We start from the raw sequence: 10806 nt of genomic DNA, 5'->3' as shown, positions 1-10806 counted from the left end.
GAGAGAGAGAGAGATACGGTTAGCGCAGAAATGGATTGGAGCTAGAGTGATAGAGGTAGAGGACGCTCTGTCGGCGCTTAGGTGGCCTTTGCCAGAGTTTCGGCAAGTCGTTGATTCTCGTACGATCGCGGTGGTCCTTCGTCTCTTTCTGTTCCTTTTCTTCCTTTTTTCTTCTCGTGTCTTCTCCAACCCCCTACTCTGTGAGGTAATTTTTTCCTCACTCCCCGCGCGTCACCGCCACCGGCTCGCCGCCCTTTTGCTCTTCCCGGATATCAATTATGTCCGTGGGCCGCACGTTGCGACGGTGGACCCACCGGTGTGTGTCTCTCACCTCCATGAAGGGGGCCCCGGTGCTCGCCTCGTTATCCCTCGCCGTGGGCGTCGAAATCCCTGTGTAAGGTCTCTCAGGAGCTACAAAGTGCAATTTAAGAAAATCCTCTCCTCTCTCGTCTCTACGGCTCGATCTCGTTACACCCTCCCGTCTTCGTTTCTACTTCGCGTTCCCTCGTTCTAGCGATAAATCCCATAACAGTCGGTATCCTTCAATGCCTCCGACGACTTTCTTTTTTGAGCCGCTCAACTGTTAACGTAACGAGTAAATTGAAATCTTTGTAACGTGAATTTAAGAATATTGCGTTTTATATAAAATACTGTGCAGAATATCTATCAAATTTAATAATTCTTTATTTTTTGCATAAAACAGTATAGGAAATTATGGAATTAAATCATTAAACGAATTAAATCATTAAACAGTTAAAAATGCCAGTAAAAGAGTCGACACTTTCGTAAAATATACCACTTGCAATATTCTTACGTTATAATCTACGTAACACGAGAACATACTCATGATATTTTTCGATAGTAGTAGTGAAAGGATTGTCCTTTCGCTCTCTTTGTTCCGTTTCTCCACTATCGTGCAAAAGGACGAAGTATTCCGCGCGAGGCGGACCGACCTACGACCCCATTTATACACGGGGACCCCAGACGGGACGTGTGATTCATAATATTAGATTTGAGTCGAGACCGAATAATGTAAACGCCACGTAGCAGGGCCTTATATACATGAGTGTCCTGTTGGAATAAGCGCAAGGGGCGTCACGTTGGCGGCGAATGCAACAACGTTGTGGACGATGCCAACGAAGACGACGACGACGCCATCAGGAACCCCGCAGCCACCCACACCCACGTCGGCCCCTTAAATCTCCATTCTCAGGCGCGCCTCGATCCCTTTGAGCCTCCTCTATGCCCTCTGACAACGACCCCGGGATCCTTCGTTCTGCATACATGTAAATACGTTCCATCCGAAGGTAATTTAAACGACGACTATCTTTCGTTATTCTTACATCTATGTGCATTTTAAATGTATATAAACGTTGCATTATTAAATCTTTGAAAAATACGTTCTTTTATTAAAAACGTAATCAGCTTTGAGTTTCTTTTTCTCTGGGCTGTTCGCAAAGTTATTCATCTCAATTATATACTCCCATTTTCAAATTTCATCTTTATATTATTTCAAATTTTAGATCAAAGATATTCGGCGAACGCAAACTAATATTACCTCAATGTTATAATTTTTCACTCAATAAATGTAATCTAACACATTGTACACACAGAAAAAAAAGACTATTCTTAAATCATCATAATATACTTATATATAAGCAAAAATATTGTAATCTTGCTTTAAAAATTTTAGTCTTGAATGTGTATTGATATAAGATTTTTAATTGAGCAAGTCTTGAATTAAGTGCAAAGTATTTGCATCAAAACAAATTTAATCAAATCAAGATTGATATCTTTGAGGCAAGATTACAATATTTCTGCTTATATATGAGTATATTATGGTTAATTTAAGAATCGTCTTTTTTCTGTGCACAGTTATAACATATTATTGAGCAGAAATGATGACATTGATATATAACGTTATTGTTAGTTTGTGTTCTGCGAGTAACAATTAGATATATGTCAGAAAGTCACGTATAAAATATGTTTAAATATATTTTAAATACTTTTACGTGACTCTTCTTCGTTATTCTCACGAGTAACGGCAAACTCATTAACTTCGTCAAGCGTGAAGTCTCACGCGTCCGGGATGATACGTCATCATTGTTACGATTATAAAGGTAGATTTGTCACTCGAAACTAATTGTCCGGTAGAGTCTTATAGTTACTCGGTTGGCGTGTATTAGTGCATCAGAACGGTAACGACAAGATTCCCCTATTAGAGGCAATTGGCTCACACCGTCCCGTTAAAAGCATTTTTAAATATGCGAGCTTATCTATGCGGATCGAAGACGCATGGTTAACGACTCCGTTCACATACCTTCCCTCCTCTGGCATACAAGAACGATCGACATAATGTCGTTACAGGCTTCCAGGCGACGGTATCCCATCCTGAGAACATTCGTTTCGTACGTAGCCACGGCGTAACATCGTCAAGGATCGTGGAATTAAGAGGAGATGTATTCTCCGCCGTCATTACGTCTCCTCGTTGGCGCGTTATCGAGTCGCCTGATCTCGCTCGACTACACTTCATCTCGCTCGACCTAAAAGTCTAAACGACTTCTAATTAGGGGGACAGTCGAAACAAAACATGCCCAATCTCGGCAACACTTGAAATAAGTTACACGGGTCCGACGAGTCGCATACCACCTCGAGTACGACGGACGAGCTACGATTTCCCTGCTTTCTTTTTTTTGCGGTCCGGTTGATATCGATTTTGTTGTGCGACATCGTTGTCTGATATTCCGTGACGCGTTTTTTATTTAACGAAAATATTGCTCCATCTCGTTTCACGCGTTCTTTCATCTCACAATTTATATGTTGCCGCTCATATTTATCGTATTCAGAGAAGGAATTTCTTAGCTTTAATTACGCGTACTTGATGGATTGAAGCCAAGTTTGCTCGTTGGGAATTATTATTCTTCGTGTACCGGAGTTCGTCGATATTTCTACGTGTGCAGAACGTATTGTGCACGGTGGATTAATTAGCGCTTCTCGGAAGAGTATTTTACGACTGACAAGCCAGACGTGCGCCGCTGGCATATTATCTGTCTCTTGATCCCGCAACACGATGCTTCTCGAGAAATAATTTGCAAGGTAGACAAGTCGCTTGCTTAATTATTATCGCATGTATCGGCCACTTGCCTTGTGCGCTGCCAACCAAGATAAATCGAGGGGATTCGCCGCTTCGAGATCTTTTTATTTTTTTTAGAGATTCATCGTTTATACGATAGCAAGAATGTAGATAAAAGGACTTATTTGCAATCCAAATATCCAAATATTCCGTTTGGAGCAGATTGTTAAATTGTGAAACAATTAGTCTACAATTAGTATCAAACGTTGCATTCAATAATTAAAATATATCATCATTAAAATTTATTAATTAATAAACTAATTATATAAAAGGTCTACATATTTCTAAAATTTTATTAATGTAAATAAATTTATTGATGTAAATAATCAAAGGCCTAATCAATTTATTTCTTGATTGGGAATTAATTTTTATAGTATACGTTTTATAGCATATGTTATAGTTTCAGGAAATAAATTTCTCCCAATAATATCCAACAGCTTCTGGCTATTATAGTTGCTGTTAATAAAGAATTATATTGATTGTAATTAATCACATAATATGATATTGGTATGATATTGGATCTCAATCGCAAATTTTTTATCTCGAAAGATGAATGCTTGACATTCTAGGGCGTGCTGCCACCTGTTGGGTGGTTGTAGATATCGTGGATTGCACGGTGTCGCCAACTGACGAAGGGTAGGAAAGATCACTTGAGATGTAGGTTCCCTTTTTTCACACTTTTCGTTCAACCCCGATCTTATGGACTTCATCTCCTCGTACAGGATGCCACAGGTGCTTCACTGCTATAACCAGTAAACTTTTTTATATTCCGGATTATTCACGAGTTCGTCTCGTTTTTTAGTTGCTTACACTGCTGGAAAAGTAAATAAATTTAAAGTTCTCGGATTTATTCAAAATCTCGTGTTTCTTTCATATGTAAAAATCAATAATTGAATTGTTACTGTAATAAAACTGTGTTATATTATTTATAAGTTATATAATTATATTCAAATGATTCATTAACATTCTGAAATAATTCAATTATGCACTTTTAGAAGAATTACAATCAATCGCGTAATATTTTCTGTCGCACCTGTTGCATTTATCGAACATCGTCCTTTAATTACGATAATCGTCCATCACAGTAAGACGGATCAGCATAAAAATCATTTAATTATTTATCCGAAATAGTCTATTCTCTCAATATTAATTATTATCTTTAAGATGTGTGTGGACAAACTGTTGACGTTCCACGATTAATGGACGATAAATACATTGCGCAGTAGATTTCCAGCAATGACTTAACAATGCGTAGCTGGATATTTCATCATCTCTTACATTCACGCGCTGACATTCTGTCCGAAGGCTTCGATGATCAATTATTTTGTTCGGTCGGTCGATAATAGCAGGTCATAATATGGTCCATCGGCAGAATTGAACGTAGCCATCTGTTGTCGGCACGGTCTGCGACAAAACAAACAGCTTGCCAATTACTGAACCGAGCTGATTTCGGTACCGCTCGACATAATTTGGAGGCCGCCATGGAGGACAAAGGCGGCTCGTTTCCACCACGCCCACCATCGTTAAGCTCCACAACGAGTAGCTACCACGATCTACCACTACTACTATCACCTACCGTAGTCGCACCTTCATTGCACCCTTCTCACTTGGTATCTCTATTTATGTTGCACAAGCCGCAGCTTCTCTCACGCCGGCTGTCCTTTTGTCCTATCGCTGGACAACGACAGGACTGCACCATTCGAGATCCGAAATAATGTCCGGGTAGTTTCGATAGCAAGAACAAAATATGATGTTCCTTCACGGTTAAACTTACAAGTTATCTTGATGTATCTAAAGAATTTAATTTTTTTTACTAACATTTAATTGAAAACTTCGAATAAATATGATATAACCAAAATTTAAAATTGGCTTATTAAATTTACCGATTATAATTATCTATTAATTATTATAATATCTTAAACTGTAAAATTGTACCTTAATCGTTAAATTATTTTTTTACGTAATTTCTTTCGTGAATAATTGTTTTTGATTTTAATATATATAGATTTAAAATTTAGATTTTTAAATTTATAAAAGTTTTAATGCTTATCATTTATATAATTTTTTATATTCGAGAATCATTTCTCACTTTTATATATTTAAAATTTAATCCTTATTCATCGTTAATCATATGTTCAGAAACGAAACATATATGAAACGCATATATGCATGTGACAGAGGAAAATTAAAAAATTCATGTTATTGTCGAAAGAAAAATATACTGCGATCCTTTTCGTATTTTTCTATAAATCACGTAATCATTATGCCCGCTCACGTAGTTGTGTACAATTCAAGTTTTATTCTTGTCGTCACGATTCTAGAATTCTCTTCCTTTCATAGAAATCTTTCCTCACTAAAACTCATCACGTTAAACTATTAAATTAATCGATATAAATATTTTGTTACAAATAATTATTTATTTATTCTGTCAGTACCTAATTATGCCTAGCGGCAAAGTCTATTATTTTCCTTTTAGTTTAATATTATAGGTATCTCCATCTATTTATTTTTCGAAAACAATAAATATTCCTGTTCCCTTTCGACGTTTGGGGAAACTTTGTTTTATGGATTTAAGAGAAACTTAATTTTGATGCGGCAAAGCTTTCTAATCCTCTTTCGGTGCTAAGGTGCAAATTTTGGTAAAACGCATTCCTCGCGAAACGATTACACGTTAAATAAGCAAGATTTAGAGCCCATGACAAAGGGATAGCAGAAGCAACGGCAGCCACCCGTCGTGCACTCTTCGGATGCCGACGATCATTGTCACGCTGTTAAAGTAGCCGTGTAACGCGTTGCCTTATGGCTGCAGAATCAGTTTAACTTATTCCGAATCACGAATCTGCCATTGTGACTCTACAGGCGAGTCGGACTAACCAGCGGCACGATCGCATTTTTTGCGGGGGTTTATATTGTAAATTTATGTTTTTAACGACATATGACCCCGAATGAACATCGCAGGCGGTAGAATCAGCAGGTATTGAAAGCGCTATATATACGTGCTCGAAAGGTGCCGATCTCCTCCCTCGATTGGGATCGTCTTGTCTCGGGATCGTTTGCGGATCCTTGCAAGTCTGTGGATAAAGCGGCGAGGAGCGTGTACAAGGCAAGGGAACAGCGGTACACCCAGGTACACCTGAGTGACGGATTGGGGGAACATGCGGGACGACCGCGTAAACCGTAGATGACGATCAGGAGAGGGCAGCGGTTATGTGTAAGCAGACGGGTGGGTGGTTCGGGTCGATCCGAGTAAGGGCGACGAGGAAGTCGTGAGAATTGCCAGAATGCCGTGCGTGCCCGTCGCACACTCCTGAGGATTACTCGGGATACAAGCGCTGCGGGGAATCCGCAATCCATATAACCCCGCTTGCCGCTCCGTATTGGTGGTGCATCCAGAAGCGCGACCATGTACCTGCTGATGCTCATCAGGACTTGCGTGCCCTTCGCTCGTTTATATTTCACTCAGAGACATCGTGCCGGTCTTAACTGGATTCTTTACGACCTGCACCGGAATGTTTTCTCTCTCGCGACGTAGCTAATTTATCGGTCTTCGACCGGCAACACATCTTATCAATTATCGATTGCAACCGTGCGAGACGCGTGACCGGAACATTTGTCTAGTTATTCTTTCTTGTTGTATTCAATGTTATTTTATTATTTATATGGATTAAAATTAACGATCGTCTAAACTATTCAATACATATATCATATATAGTAGATACTATAATTATAATAATTAATTCTCTACTGACAAGATGGATTTTCAGAATGTATTCAGATCAGAAAGAGATGGGATCGGATCTGAATTCGATCTTTTTCATGTGTCATCAGTATATAAACTAAGTAAAAAATAAATTACATATGAAACTTCTTCTTCTGTTTATTTATTGCTGAAAAATGAAATAAAGTTATTAACTGACTTTAAATAATTGCAGTAAACTCTTTACCTGACGAAACTGGGGGGTCATATTCGATCCCCGCTTTGTCGGGGATCGATTAGAGGGGGGGGAGGAGGCTAATGATTAATTATCACATTAATTAATTTAATTCTTAAATAAATGCAAGAAAAAATAAAATCAGATTCTTTGGTACATTATCATCTCTTTTTTCGAGAATTAAGTGCTTTTATGCTCACCATTGGAGGTACTTACAGATATAGAAGGAAGTCGATTCTGAGCAATCATCGCGCTCCAATTATCCACAACTGCAGTTTCGTGCGGACATGTATAACTCAGTTTTACACACATATAGTTTTTACTTACGCGAGTGTTATGTTCAAGGCAGATTTTCGCACAGATTTTACAGTGAACTCACCGCGGGTTGTTTCGCGGCACGAATCGATCAGCGACCAATTATCGTTCGGACGAGTGGGCATTTACTTGCCGCCGCCTCGTTAACGTATAATCATCAGCGAGGCGGTAAAAGTTTTCATTGCTATTAAAATCGTCCCTTCTTCTCTGATTTCCATTAATTCAATTGTACTTTTTCTCTCACTTCATTTTACGATTAATTATTTCATTTCATTCTTTTCATGCCTAAATTTTTTTAGTGATTTATTTTAAGGAATAATTCATAGAATTATTAAATTTTATATAAATTTAATTGTGCATCCACATTTTGAACAAATAAATGGTCTTGAATTAATTTTAAAATAACGATTTAACGATTATTCCCTTTCATAAGTTTCTTATATATTTTATAAATAAAAGTATTTCCCGCACATAGCGTTAAGAATTGTCTGAAATCGACATATGTGTCGATCACCAGGTAAATGTGATGTCTTCCTGTTTTGTCGTGCCTTTGGCAGCCACAGAACCATTTGTGTCCCCGCGGATAAAGTCGCGCGTGCACACGAAGTGGCCGGAAAATAGCACGAGTGGTGGGTTACAAACCGCTCTCCCTCGTTCACCCCTTACCTTTTCTTACCTCCCGCTCCCATTCTCTTCAAGGAAATTGGCAGCTAGGTCGAAACCCTTTTGTCGTCGACGCGCTGCATGCACGACGAAGTAAACAGCTGCGAATGCTATTTCAATAACGGCTAAGCGTCTAGATAGAATTTTGGCACTGGTCTGCATTCGAGCACACGTTCTTTGATCAGATGGCCGGTGTCCTCGAAAATGGACCCGTCGAGATAAACTCCACGGCTTTCTACATTCTTTCTTCGCCATCTATTTACACAAAATATTTTCTATCCATTTCACAATAGTCATATTATTTAACTTGTATTAACCAGAAGATTGAAGTATTGGATTATATCATTATATTATATAAAAGAATCTAACCAATTGTCTGAATTTTTTTATATTTTTTGCGCACGAAAAAATAATTTTTAATTGAACCATTTGAAGCAACGTTCGAACGAAGGCCGCTTAAAGTAATCCTTAAATAATAGTCAATTCCGCGTGCTATTTCAATCGCTCCATGTACATCTCGAATATTCGCGTGACATATTGCGAGCTCAAAAAAAAATGTCAAATTTAAAGCGTTAATGCTTTTCCGAATTTAATGAATATATCGGCTACGCTAGCATGGGTCTTTTTTCATGCGACCGTCGTTTATTACAGGCGGCTTTATATCGGCCGCTTTCATGCGCGTCTGAACGCGATGCCGCGCGTACGTATCACGCGGATCGGGAAACCGACGAAAAACGATGAAAGCCTATGAAAGCGAGCATTGTGGGTGGTTTCATGAGGGGTTCGGGATGGGTGAGAGCATGCGGGCGACGTGGCAAGGGAACGGGAATCCCATCTGTCGGCATTTTTGCGCCGACATTGTGCGCCTGTTTATATCGACACCGTACGAGATAGAGAGAAAGGGACAGATAAAGGCAGGATGGAGAAAAGAGAAGAGAGAGTGAGAAGGAGAGAGAAAGAGAACGTCTCGCTTTATTGCCGTATTGGCATATTGCCGCGGATTTACCAACATGTTCTTTTTTTTCATCTTTTTTATCTTCGCTGCACGCCACGAGAACGGCTGTACAACTCTACGGTGTGTATCGGACACACACCGTCGACGGCTGGCAGCGTCTCCTCTCTGCACGCCGCGAATTTCGCCCGTTTCCATGCGACGACCAGTCACGATACTGCTCATGCCGTCGTAAATTTCAAACTGACGGACGATAGCCGAAGCGTATCGGAATATCGACGCGAAGTTACTCCTTTTTCTCGTGGTCCTGCCGCGTGCGTCCATCGACTCGATGTCGTCGAGAATCATGTATCGGACGTTTCTTTTGTCGTTCTTTTGCTTTCGTTCACGGAAAATGTGAGATTTAAGCTCCTTTGCTAACGTGAAATAATTCTATACAATTCAATAATAGTGCATACAATGAATAAATTTATTTTTAATTTATAGGAATTAGATTTCATTGTTTTGGAATAAGATTTCACTCTTTTGGAATGAATGTCACTGCAAAGAATAAAATCTCACTCTAAAAAAGGGAATGAGATTTCATTTCTTTGAAATGGATGGAGTGAATCTCACTCCAAAAGAGTGAAATCTTACTCCAAAAGAGTGAAAATCTGCCTTTGTTCGCGAGTGCAAATATTTTTATTCTTTTTTTCAAGACTGATTCAATTTTTAGTGATCAATTTTTAGAGTGAGATTTCAATCCAAAAAATTTAAAGAAATTACATATAAATGTATTATTTTCTATGTATAACATATAATATGAAGACATTTTTATGAATATTTAAAAGTGTTTGAGCTCTTTGTTGATAAAATATTAAGACAAGTTGAAACAAATTTATCATAAGATTGTTTCAACAATAGATGCACAGGAATTAATTAGAATTAAAAAATTATTAATTGCTGATAAAATAATTAACAAAAAGTAATTAACAAAAAACATCAAACCTTTCAGTTTGTTGTACACACATTTTTCAATAATATTAGAATAATAAATTATAATAGAAAACTACAATAACGAGAAACATATAGCTTGTTAAGAGTCAGGAAGAATTTCAAAACTTAATTAAATCATTATAAGTAAATAACAATAAAATAACTGGTTACATCTGCAGATTGAAAAAGTAGGAAATGAAATAAAAAATTACAGATATAAAAAAACGCATTTCGCATATATAGTTACATTTATATACGGTTCTCTCTGCCCGTATATAGACGGATCGAATGATCGATTTATTTGCTGTATGTCTCTGCCTGTGTCGAGTGACACTGGATGACAGCGGAATGGGCACACTCGATAAAGCTATCTATGTAGACGCCAGTTCTCCTCGTCGTGAGAGACAACACGCGAAGATTAATTTCCTTTCGGAACTTTCACCTCACTTGTATCGATAACTTGACATATAGTTTCACATCGTTGACTATCGCAACGACTGAAATTTCAAATATTTCTGAAAAATGGTACATACAGAATGATATTAATATATGTGTATACATTTAACATTAAATTAAATAAATAGATTAAATAATAATTTGCATTAAACAAGTTACTTGCTATTAATATTTTCATTATCATAATTATGTCTAATAAAATACAGATTATTTAATATAATAATTCAGGAAATCACGTTTCTCTCTTTATGTGTATATGTGCGTGCGTGCGTGCGTGCGTGCGTGCGTGCGTGCGTGCGTGCGTGTGTTCTGTGTGTGTGTGTGTGTGTGCGTGTGTGTGTGTGTGTGTGTGTGTGTGTGTGTGTGTGTGTGTGTGTGTA

General features: G+C 38.1%; 1 protein-coding gene across 1 annotated transcript in view; it reads left to right on the top strand.

Moving 5' to 3' along the window:
* Positions 1 to 10806, top strand: part of LOC105623974 — a 49693-nt gene that overhangs the window by 5900 nt on the left and 32987 nt on the right. The window lies entirely within an intron of this gene.

Source organism: Atta cephalotes, assembly GCF_000143395.1.
Source record: "Atta cephalotes unplaced genomic scaffold scaffold00069, whole genome shotgun sequence".
In the NCBI taxonomy this organism is placed as follows: domain Eukaryota; kingdom Metazoa; phylum Arthropoda; class Insecta; order Hymenoptera; family Formicidae; genus Atta; species Atta cephalotes.
The sequence above is the reverse complement of the archived record's forward strand: the minus strand, read 5'-3'. Positions and strand labels throughout refer to the sequence as shown.